Consider the following 12,185-nt stretch of genomic DNA (forward strand, 5'->3'; position numbering starts at 1 on the left):
AGTTGCATTGTATGTAAGAGAGCAGTATGACTGCTCAGAGCTCCGGTATGAAACTGCAGAAAAACCTGAGAGTCTCTGGATTAAATGTAGAAGTGTGAAGATTAGTGTGAGGAGGTTCCCAGAGCTGTGACTGTGATATGAAGAGATCAGGGGATTAGTGTGAGGACTTTCCCAGAGCTGTGATTGTGATATGAGGAGATCTGAGGGTTAGTGTGAGGAGGTTCCCAGAGCTGTGATTGTGATATGAGGAGATCGAAAGGACGAGATCCCAGGTAAACTCTCACACGAATCCCCCGGTCATTACCCAAAGGTCATGACCATAGATGAGGATGGGGTTGTAGAGTGACCTGTAAAACGAGAGCTTCGCCCAAGAACTCAGCTCCCGCTTCACCACCATGGATCGGTACATCTCCCGCATCACTGCCACCATCACACCAATCTGCCAGTTGATCTCATGCTCCCGCTTGCCATCACTCATGAATCAGAACCCTAGATAATTGAACTCGTCCACTAAGGGCAGCTGCTCCCCTCGCACCTGGAGAGAGCAGTCCAGGAGCTGATTGGAGCTGCTGATTCTCAACCCAGCTGCTTCACATTCCAGATGACATAGCTCTGGGGTTCCTTGGAACATGCAAGCCCCTCCACCACAGCAAGGTAGCGATCCTCGGAGGGCTTTTTTGTTTTTGTTTGGTTTGCTATTTAATTTCCTAGTTTTTTTTTAAATTGAAAAAAGCCCAGGTGGGGAAAGTGACCTGGATGCACGGTGCCCTGACATTGCTCCTCATTCCCCCTCCCCCTCACAGCCCCCTAGGGGTGTGTGGAGTAGCAGGGTTGGAAGGGGAAGTGATCAGCAGTGCCAGCTGCTTTACACATCCAGGTCACTTTCCTCACGTGAGTGCAGAAGGTGAGTGCAGGGGTTAGTGGTGCTGTGGGTTAGGAGTGCAGGAGGGGGGTGCAGGGGTTAGGGGCTCAGGAAGGTGGTGCAGGGGTTGGGGCACAGGGGGCACAGTGCAGCACAAGGTAAGTGTGGTAATACACCATATATCATGCCACCCTTACTTCTCCACTGCTGCTGGCGACGGCACTGCCTTCAGAGGTAGGCACCCAGCCATCAGCTGCCACTCTCCAGCCCCCACCAAGCCAGTGCTTAATTTGTGCTGGGGCTTGCTGGTGGTGGGGCTGTGGACCAGCACCTCTTTCAATACAAATTAAGCACTGGGGGGAGGCAGCAGGGCCTGGGGGGTTGCTGGGGAGCCCATGGGGGCCAGAGGTGCTGGTGTAGCATTAAAAATTGCTATCCAACATAATTTGCTACCAATAGCAGTTACTGATAAATAAGGTTGTTATTTGCTGACTTGTTCTAATTTTCTATCTTTTGTCATTCCCGTCTTCTGGTACAGGTGTAGTGAATTGTAACCAGTGAGGGTACCTCTGTCACCTCTCACCTTTCTCCTCCTCTGGTCCAGGGGTAGTAAATTCTGAGTGGTGGGTTACATCTGTCACAAGTTGCTACCTCTCACATTGTAGGACTCTATGGGCCCTACTTTGGCCATCACTGGCTACACTAACTTTCTTTTATATGCGACAAAGGTTGTCTAAAGAAAGAACTTGACAGTGGTGTGGGCAGGGCTGTCCTTACCCATACGCAAAGTACGCAGCTGCCTAGGGCACCAGGAAATTTGGCGCACCCCTGCTCCACCCCTGCTCTGCCTCTTCTTGCCCCTGCTCTGCCCCAGCCCCGCCCCACTCCCCTGAGTTCTGCAGCAGGTCCGGGCCTGCACTCACCGGCAGCGGGAAGTGCAGCCACCCGGCCCCAGCCGTGCTGCAGGTGAGTGCTGGGGCTGGTTCCCCCTGTCCCCCATGCCAGCCCTGCCCCCCCACGGAGGCCTGGGACCAGCCCCCCCCCCGCTTCCTCCCCTGCAGAGGCCTGTGGCCCCACACACCCCCGTGAGGGGGCTGCATAGGGCCCCAGAATAGCTAGGGACAGCCCTGGGTGTGGGATGGAAGCATAAAGTCTTCAGCTGCCAAATGACCCTGCCTGCTGTACATATGTATCAATGACCTCTTAATAGCATGAGGTCATTCAAACATCATTTATTATGCAGCTTATACATATCTTTGATGCGTATTAAAATATAAATTAAATAGCACAATGACATGCATCTGCACAATGATAACAAAGGTAAATGATGAAGTGCTAAAAGTAATGAAAATAACATTTTAAAGAGTAATCAATTAAAAGGAGCAAAAGTATATTTTAAATGGATTACAAGGAAGGGAGAGCAATTCAGGGAACCCCAGCAACAGATAAGACAAATTTGTTGAACTGTTTCCTGCAGCAGATAGAGAAGAGTGGCAATGACTAGGCACTGGGATGCCTGTGCCTTTAAGAACCCAGCCCTGGGAAACCCTTTGCTGACTCATTTGCGCAGGCAGGCATAGCGTTCACAGAAACTTCATCTCGGTTCTGCTTCCTGCGTCCCTTGTTGCAGGCAGAAGCTGCATGCCGCGAGGTAAGGAAGGGGCTGCTGGAGAACAGCCCGGGGAGAAACAAAATGCTTAAGATAGAAATGGGGGCGGGGGGGGCAAAGGGAGGCACGGGGGAGAAACAGGCTGGAAGCTGGAAGCTGGCAGGGGGGTGGGGAAGGGCAGACAGGGTCTGAGGGAAGCCTGGGTAGGGGGGCTCCCAGTCCCTGCTTACCAGGGCTGCCTACAGCCAGTGATGATCTGCCAAAAAATCTTAACAACCAGTTCCCTCCTCCTCACCTCATGAGGGGGTCGTGGTCCGCCCCTGCCCCTGGGACTCCCGCTCCATTCAACCCCTCGCGTTCCTTGATGCCCCCCCCCCGGACACCTGCCCCATCCACCCCCCTTCCCTGTCCCCTGACTGCCCCCTGCTGCCCCATCCAACCCCTCCTATCATTCCTGATGGCCCCCCAGGATCCCCGCCCCATCCAACCACCCCTTCTCTCTGTCTCCTGACTGCCCCTGGAACACCTGCCCCTGACTGCCCCCCCCCGCCCCATCCAACCCTTGCTCCTTCCTGACTGCACCCCGGGACCCTTGCCCCCATTCAATCCCCCTGTTCCCTGCCCTCTGACTGCCCCGACCCCTATCCACCCGACCACCACCACCCTGAACTCCCCTGCCCTCTATCCAACACCTGCTCCCTTACCGTGCTGCCTGAAGGTGGCTGGCGGCACTACAGCTTCGCTGCGGGGCCGCCGGGCCCAGGCCGGAGCTGCGGGGCCCCTGGGCCTGGGCCTGGGCCAGGGCGGGGCTGGAGCAGGTTGGCCGCTGGGCCAGGGCCGGGCCGCGCCTCCCTGGAACCTTCCTTGTGCCCCCCAGCTCACCTGCGCGAAGCCGCCGCTTGCTTTTCAGCCCTCCCAGGCTTCCCGCGCAAACAGCTGATTCGCGGGAAGCAGGGGAGGGGGAGGAGAAGACGGGTGGAGCGTTCAGGGGAAGAGGCGGAGGTGGAGCAGAGGTGAGCTGAGGCCGGGGCAGGGCGGAGAGCTGCTGGAGCTTTACTGGTTGTTAAATTTAAAAGCCCTTTTAGAACCAGTTGTCCCATGAACCGGTGCGAACCGGCTCCAGCTCACTACTGCCTACAGCTGTTGTGACAGCGTTGGACCCCACGACTCTGTAGCTGCAGGGGAGGCGGCTGCGTGGCGCTCCCCGCAGAGTCCAGTTCCCGAGCTCCGGGACCCCGATCCGCACTGGGAGGGGAGCATGGATGCAAGCCTGGAACAGGCAGACTGGCTGAGAGGCTGGGGACCGTGGTGCGCAAGACCATGCCATGCCACCCGCCTGCCCAGCGCTGAGACCACGCTGGGGCCGGGGGCGCTCCAATGGCACCGCCCGCCCAGCATTAGGGCTGGAGGTGCTCTGGCCATGCCCCCAGCCAGCTGCAAATGGCACAGACTGAGGAATTAATCTCTCCAGTCTCCTCCCCATTGCTCCTAGATGCCACTTCTGTTGCCCTAAAATAATGAAGGGGAGAGGGGGAAATGAAGAAAAACAGCTGAAACTCTCTGGGAGGGACAGTGAAATAAAGTAACTCTGGATCTGAGTCCCATTCTACTCAGGGCTGGCTCTAGGTTTTTTGCCGCCCCAAGCAAAAAATGTTGCTGCCCCAAGCTCTGAGAGCCGAAATGCTGCCTGAGCTAAAAAAAAAAAAAAGGATGGCCGGAATGCCACCCCTGGACATGTGCCGCCCCAAGCACCTGCTTGGTTTGCTGGTGCCTAGAGCTGGTGACCGGTCCTGATTCTACTCCCCCCCCCCCCCCCCCCCATGCTGGGGGTGAGGCTGATCATCCTGGCAAATAAATGCATTAGTCTCTAAGGTGCCACAAGTACTGTTCTTTTTTCATCCTGGCAATGAGACCCAGACAGACTATCACTCTGGCCATGTCCGTACTACAAAATTAAGTCGACCTAACTTACATCAGCATACAACTGGCATAGTAATTGCATTGCTCTCTTGTTGTCTGGCCCAATTAATATTTCATTAAAGCGGAAAGGTTTCAACAAGTGAGAATCACTCATAAGTCCAGAATATCCCGAAGTCTAGTGGTTAGGTCATTTCAAAGATGGCAAAGCTGAGGTAAGCAATAAGAACGGCCATACTGAGTCAGACCAATGATCCATCTAGCCCACGATCCTGTCTTCCCACAGTGGCCAGTGGGAATGAGCAGTGCTTTAGAGGGAATGAACAGAACAGGGCAATTTTAAATGATCCATCCCCTCTCATACAGTCCCAGCTTCTGGCAGTTGGAGGTTTAGAGACAGCATACCACAGCAAGACAGTAGCAGAGCCAGAGCTCAAACCCAAGAGAGCTTGCTTCACATACACTGTTTGCTAGACTACGCTGTGCTCAGTGCACTTTCAGTCACTGTGGAGAAGATTTACATACTAGATAGACAGAGTCAAGTTTTGCTCTCATGCACAGCACTGCAAATCAGAAACCAACTCCACTGAAGTTAGTCTCTTTGTTCCAGATTTACATTGGTGTAGCTGAGAGGAGAATCTGGCCCATAAAATATAGATGGCAAAAGTCTTTGATATATCCAAATAAGTACAGTGTTTATCTATTACAACTCCTATCCATGCTATAGACACAGGATGGAGAGAGAAAAACATATCGCAGATGAATGAATAGAGGATAGAACTGGAGTATTGTGTCCAGATCTGGGCACCACATTTCAGGAAAGATGTGGAGAAATTGGGAGAAAGCCAGAGGAGAACATCAAAAATTATTAAAGGTCTAGAAAACACAACCTATGAGGGAAGATTGAAAGAATTGAGTTTGTTTAGTCTGGAGAAGAGAAGACTGAGAGGGGAAATAACAGTTTTCAAGTACATAAAAGGTTGTTACAAGATGGAGGGAGGTAAATTGTTCTCCTTAACCTCTGAGGCTAGGACAAGAAGCAATGGGCTTAAATTGCAGCAAGGGAGGTTTAGGTTGGACATTAGGAAAAACTTCCTATGTGTCAGGGTTGTTAAGCACTGGAATAAATTGCCTAAGGAGGCTGTGGAATCTCTGTGATTCAAGATTTTTTTAAGAACAGGTTAGACAAACACCTGTCCGGGATCATCTAGATCAGGGGTTCTCTTTTTTTCTCTCTGAGGCACCCTTCGACATGCTATAAAAACTCCAGGGCCCAGTGGGGGGAAAAGGGGGGGGCTTGGGGCAGGGCCCAGGGCCCTTGGCATAGGCATAGTTTGACTTCTATTTGGGGGCCAGGGGCCAGTGGGACTTGAGCCACCTCTGCATGGCGGGGTCCAGGGAGGGAGCGCCGGCTCCACCCTCTAGCTCACCTCAGCAGGACACCCAGCCTGTCTGTGTTGGAGGGAAGGAGCGCATGCAACCAAAAATTAATAACTCTAACTTTGAAAACAGCTTAGGGTGCAGGTGTAGCTACGAGCTGTAGTGCAGGCATGGGGGGTAGCTCAGGGTGCAGGCAGGGGGTAGTTAGGGACTATGTGCAGGGAGGAGAGTAGCTCAGGGTGTGGGGAGGGGGTGGGCAGGGGGGTAGCTCGGTGCAGGGAGGGGGTAGATAGGGGCAGTCTGCAGGCTCACGATGCAGGCAGGGGAGTACCTCAGGGTGCACGGAGGGGATAGCTAGGGGCTGTGTGTGGGCAGGGGGTATTTCAGGGTGAAGGGTGGGGGTAGCTAGGGGTTGTGTGCCAGCAAGTGGGTAGTTCAGGGTGTAGGCATGGGGTAGCTAGGGCTGTGTGCGGGCAGGGAGTAGCTCAGGGAGCAGGTACCTTGAGGTTGTGTGCTGGCAAGTGGGTAGCTCAGGGTGCGGGGAGGGAGAAGGTAGGGGCTGTGTGCAGGCGGGGGGTAGCTCAGGGTGCAGGGAGGGGGTAGCTTGGGGCTGTGTGTGGGCGAGGGGGTAGCTCAGGGTGCAGGGAGGGAGAAGCTAGGGGTTGTGTGTAGGCAGGGAGTATTTCAGGGTACAGGGAGGGGGTAGCTAGGGGCTGCGTGAGGGCAGGGGGGTATACCAGGGTGCAGGGAGGGGGAAGCTAGGGGCCGGGTACGGGCAGGGGGGTAGCTCAGGGTGCAGACAGGTGGTTGTTAGTGACAGTGTGTGGGCAGGAGTAGCTCAGGATGCAGGGAGGGGGTACCTGGGGCTGTGTGCAGCCAAGGGAGTAGCTCAGGGTGCAAGGAGAGTGTAGCTAGGGGCTGTGTGTAGGCAGGGGAGTAGCTTAGGGTGCAGGCAGTGGGTAGTTAGGGGCTATGTGTAGGCAGGGGAGTAGCTTAGGGTGCAGGCAGTGGGTATCTAGGGGCTGTGTGTAGGCAGGGGGGTAGCTCAGGTTTCTGGGCGGGGGTAGCTCAGGGTGCAGGGAGAGTGGTACTAGAAGCTGTGTGAAGGCAGGGGAGTAGCGCAGGGTGCAGGGAGGGGGTACTAGGAGCTGGGTGAAGGCAGGGGGGAGGGGGGGGTGCAGGGGGGGGGGGGGGTAGGGGCTGGGTGGGGGGGGGGGGGGGGGGGGTATTAGGGGCTGTGTGCTGGGAGGGCTCCCCTGCAGACCCTGTTCCTGGAAGGGTCTGCCAGCCATGGAGCTGGGTCCCCTCACCCAGGTGGCTCTTTCTGGCTGGGAGCTGAGGAGCAGCTTTAACCTGGGGCACCAGCAGGAGAGGAGGGAATGCTTCTGCTGCCTGCTGCATGGCACCAGCCAGAGCAGAAGATGCTCTGCACTGCCAGGCTCTGGCTTCCTGCCTCACACCTGGCTTGGGGGCGGGGAGAGGAGATGGGGTGGGGAGGTGTGGCGCTGCCCCCGGGAGTGCCATGATCTTGCGCTGCAGTTTGGGGTAGGGAGCAATGCTCTCCATTTCCCCAACTCTGCCCTTGGGCTCAGGGCTTCTGCCCCACAGGGAGCACCAGGGCTCGGGGCTTTGGGATTCAGCCCCACTCTGGGGATCGGGGCTTCAGCACCACTAGGGGCGCCGGGGATCAAGGCTGCAGCCATGGGGCCCTGTGGCCCCCTTGAAAGGGCTCACGGTCCCCCAGGTAGCCGTGTTCCCCCAATTGGGAACCACTGATCTAGGTAATACATAGTCCAGCGTTGAGTGCAGGGGACTGGACTAGATGACTTCTCGAGGCTGCTTCCAGTCCTGTGATTCTGTGAAATCCCAGCTGTACTTTTACTGCAATCTCCTTAGAGTAGCTATTGCATTGGCCTCTTGTTTGTACAGCACCAAGCACATTGTAGTAATAATAATAATAATGATAATAAAATAATTAAAAGTAGGGCTGTTGATTAGTCGCAGTTAACGCATACGATTAAATCAAAAATTTAATCACAATTTTAAAAATTGCAATTAATCGCACTTTTAATCGAACTGTTAAACAATAGAATACCAATAGAAATTTATTAAATATTTTGGGATGTTTTTCTACATCTTCAAATATATTGATTTAAATTACAACAGAGAATACAAAGTGTACAGTGTTCACTTTATATTATTCTTTTTTATTACAAATATTTGCACAGTAAAAATGACAAACAAAGAAATAGTATTTTTAAATTCACCTCATAGAAGTTCTGAAGTGCAATCTCTTTATTGTGAAAATGCAAGTTACAAATGTAGATTTTTGTTTTGTTTTGTTTTGTTACATAACTGTACTCAAAAAGAAAACCAACCTCTGTTTGTCAGAAGCTGGGAACGGGAGACAGGGAATGGATCACTTGATGATTACCTGTTCTGTTCACTCCCTCTGGGGCATCTGGCACTGGCCACTGTCTGAAGACAGGATACTGGACTAGATGGACCTTTGGTCTGATTCAGTATGGCCGTTCTTATGTTCTAAAACAATGTAAAGCTTTAGAGCCTACAAGTCCACACATTCCTACTTCTTGTTCAGCCAATCACTCAAACAAATTTGTATACATTTACGGGACATAATGCTGCCTGCTTCTTATTTACAATGTCACCTGAAAGTGAGAACAGGCGTTTGCAGCCAGCATTGCAAGGTATTTACGTGCCATATATGCTAAACATTTGTATGCCCCTTCATGCTTCGGCCGCCATTCCAGAGGACATGCTTCCATGCTGATGACACTTGTTTAAAAAAAAAAAATGTGTTAATTAAATTTGTGACCGAACTCCTTGGGGGGGTGGGGAATTTATGTCTCCTGCTCTGTTTTACCCGCATTCTGCCATATATTTCATGTTATAACAATCTTGGATGATGACCCAGCACAGATTTGACAAAGTGCAAAGAAGGTACCAATGTGAGATTTCTAAATATAGCTACAGCACTTGACCCAAGGTTTAAGAAGCTGAAGTGCCTTCCAAAATCTGAGAGGCATAAAGTGTGGACCATGCTTTCAGAAGTCTTAGAAGAACAACACTCCAATGCTGAAACCACAGAACTGAACCACCAAAAAAGAAAGTCAACCTTCTGCTGGTGGCATCTGACTCAGGTGATGAATATGAGTCGGGCTGCACTGCTATGGATCATTCTCGAGCAGAACCCGTCATCAGCATGGATGCATGTCCTCTGGAAGAGTGGTTGAAGCATGAAAGAACATATGAATCTTTAGCGCATCTGGCACGTAAATATCTTGCCATGCTGGCTACAACAGTGCCATGTAAACAACTGTTGTCACTTTCAGGTGACATTGTAAACAAGAAGCAGGGAGCATTATCTCCTACAAATGTAAACAAACTTGTTTGTCTGAGCGATTGGCTGAACAAGAAGTAGGACTGAGAGGACTTGTAGGCTCTAAAGTTTTACATTGTTTTATTTTTGAGTGCAGTTATTTCTTTGTACATAATTCTACATTTGTAAGTTCAACTTTCATGATAAAGAGATTGCACTGCATTATTTGTATTAGGTTAATTGAAAAATCCTATTTCTTTTGTTTTTTACTGTGCAAATATTTGTAATCAAAATAATAATATAAAGTGAGCACTGTACACTTTGTATTCTGTGTGGTAATTGAAATCAATATATTTGAAAATGTAGAAAACATCCACAAATATTTAAATAAATGGTATTGTATTATTCTTTAACTGCAATTAATCACGATTAATTTTTTTAATTGCTTGACAGCAGGGTGGATTTGATTTAAATCATGATTTAAATCACTAGTCAGGAAGACTCGATTCAATCATGGATTTCTACATAAAAGTGCATTCTTGTTGGTTGTGATAACCTTAATACATATTCTTCACAACTCCGAGATAGATGTAGGTTTCATTTTTAGAAGGTACACACTATACATTTTTAAAGTGATTTATTTTGAAAACTTTTCAGATTAGTTTTACAGCTATATCAGAAAATGAATGATTGTTTTGTTATTTCATTTACCAAAGGTAATGGAAGCAGTTCACCTCCCAATGACTTCTTAAATATCTATCTCCAATTCAACAGGTTAATCATTAATATTTGGAGGATTTCCTTGCCATGCTGTATTAGGAGGAGAACATCACCAGACAGACATTTAAATTGTTTTATTTAACTAAAACAACAACATTATGTATTCTGGATTTTTTTCTTCAATGGCAAACATATAATATTTTAACAAAACAAGCATTTGAGTTTAGTTAAACATTCAAGTTTTTTAAAATCAGGTTTGTTCTTGTTAAAATTGTTTTTAACTAAAATAGTTAAATGAATTACTTAAACAAAAAACAAAAATTAAATCGACTCTGTCAGCCAGGTCAACATGAGAAACTTAAAATATTGGCTTCTGTAGCGAACTCAGTCGTGTTCACCTTCATTTTTCTGTTTGTTCATAATCTGGAAAAGCAAAACAAGCTTTCCTGCTTTTTCAGGTCCCAAACGATTTCTCAATTTGGAATGAATTAGTCCAAAGGAAGAAAATATTGTTTCTACACCGGCAGAAGAAGCTACTGCTGTTTAAAGTGAGGTTATCACTTCAACAGTCTCTGAATCCAAGTGCTTAAGTGACTTCCACCAGTTCACTGGTGTGACTTTCTTTAAAACCTCATCAGCACACATATATTTCTTGAATGGTTCACCCTTAGCTCTGAAGTTTATTATAGCTGGCATTATGGAGGGATGATTGCTGGATGTCCATGTCATAGTCCACTCCTCTTCTTCAGCAGTTGAGATTTGACCCTGGTACCGAGTATTGAGAATATTTGCAAGAAAATGAGCTGAAGATAGTGCTTGTCCCATTTGTTTTTTTAATGCTTGTAATTTAACTCTGTCATTGCATATTTCTCTTTTTAAGATCTCGCTCAGTTCCATCCAAATTTCAACAGCATCAGCAATAAAACAGCTATTTCCCTGCATTTTGTTCAAGGCTACAGAAATAGGCTTCAGGGTACTCAGCATGTGTTCAACATTTCTCTTAAGCCCAATGTTGAGAACTTTGGCTGTGACAGTGCCATCTATTTTTTCACGATTTTGTTCACAAACAGAAGCCCAGACAGTTCTCTCTCTGCTTTAGAGAGAGAAGGGCCTGGCTGCCTGGAGCTGAGAGGTACCTGAGGGAAGCAGGACTGGAGGAAGGCTAAAGGAGCTGGGGAGCTCTGGCCTGGGAAAAACCCCAGGCTGCAGGCCTAGAGCAAGGCCAGCTAGGTACTGGGGTTGCAAAGGGACAGCCCTGGGTAGGCAGAGGCAGCAGGTCCAAACCCCCCTTGCCAGTGATGAGTGGCTGATACTGCAGTCTGCCCCAGGGAGTGGGGGCTTGATGGTGACTGGCAGTGGCCTGGTACTGAGGTGAGGTGGGGATAGTGGGTGGGGGTTCCCCAGGGAGGGGAGACCCAGATCTGTGGGGTACTGCCGGGGGCAGTGCCTCTGTTTAACCCAGGAACATTTGGCTCTAGGGGCAGAATTGGTGGACAAAGTGACAGAGGCTGAGGACCCAAATAGCGTTTTAGATAAAATCATCAAACCGACAGATAAATGTTTAATGCAAAATGTTGAATGTCTTCTTCGTTCAGCAAATTACAAAATCTTGCTAAGAAAAAACACTAAGGGTACGTCTATACTTACTTCCTGGTCCGGATGTAAGCGATCGATCTTCTGGGATCGATTTATCGCGTCTTGTCTAGACGCTATAAATCGATCCCAGATCGACCCCGGAAGTGCTTGCCGTCGACGCCGGTACTCCAGCTCGGCGAGAGGAGTACGCGGCATCGACGGGGGAGCCTGCCTGCAGCGTCTGGACCCACGGTAAGTTCGAACTAAGGTACTTCGAATTCAGCTATGTTATTAACGTAGCTGAATTTGCGTACCTTAGTTCGAAGTGGGGGGTTAGTGTGGACCAGGCCTAACAGTTAGAGCATGTTTTGGGAACAAAACAGGCTGTGTTGTAAAATAAAATGTCAGTTAAAAATAACTGTGTAAAGCATGTTTTTATGGAGTTCAAGGGATGTGGGGTTTGTCGAAAGGGCGGTAGGTTGCCCCTGTAGTATATGCGCTATTAGGTTACAGTTTGTCAACAACAACAAAAGGTATATGAACGGCCTGTTCCTCTAACAAAGGCCCAACCACCTCACACAGGGCTCTGTCTTCATATAGGCTTGGCTTTTAAAGTGTTTATTCCTTTACAAAACTTAATATAACTTTCACTTGTATTTGTTAAAAAGCAGGCAAAGAAGCAGCCTTCTTATCTCTGATCTACTGGCTTACAGAGGTTGTTTTTGCTGACAGCTGCTTTGCTGTAAAAGCCTGCTGTCCTTACTAAAAAAAAAAAAAAAAAA

At 49.4% G+C, this 12,185-nt stretch overlaps 1 long non-coding RNA gene across 1 annotated transcript in view; it reads left to right on the forward strand.

The window, feature by feature from the left end:
* Positions 1-2,444: 2,444 nt before the first annotated feature.
* Positions 2,445-12,185, forward strand: part of LOC115271251 — an 11,865-nt gene continuing 2,124 nt past the window's right edge. Inside the window, exon 1 of the long non-coding RNA XR_003899858.1 lies at positions 2,445-2,513. This is a non-coding gene — a long non-coding RNA (uncharacterized LOC115271251). The remainder of the gene's footprint in view (positions 2,514-12,185) is intronic.

This window comes from Terrapene carolina, unplaced genomic scaffold (genome assembly GCF_002925995.2).
Source record: "Terrapene carolina triunguis isolate 2854851 unplaced genomic scaffold, T_m_triunguis-2.0 Scaffold192, whole genome shotgun sequence".
In the NCBI taxonomy this organism is placed as follows: Eukaryota; Metazoa; Chordata; order Testudines; family Emydidae; genus Terrapene; species Terrapene triunguis.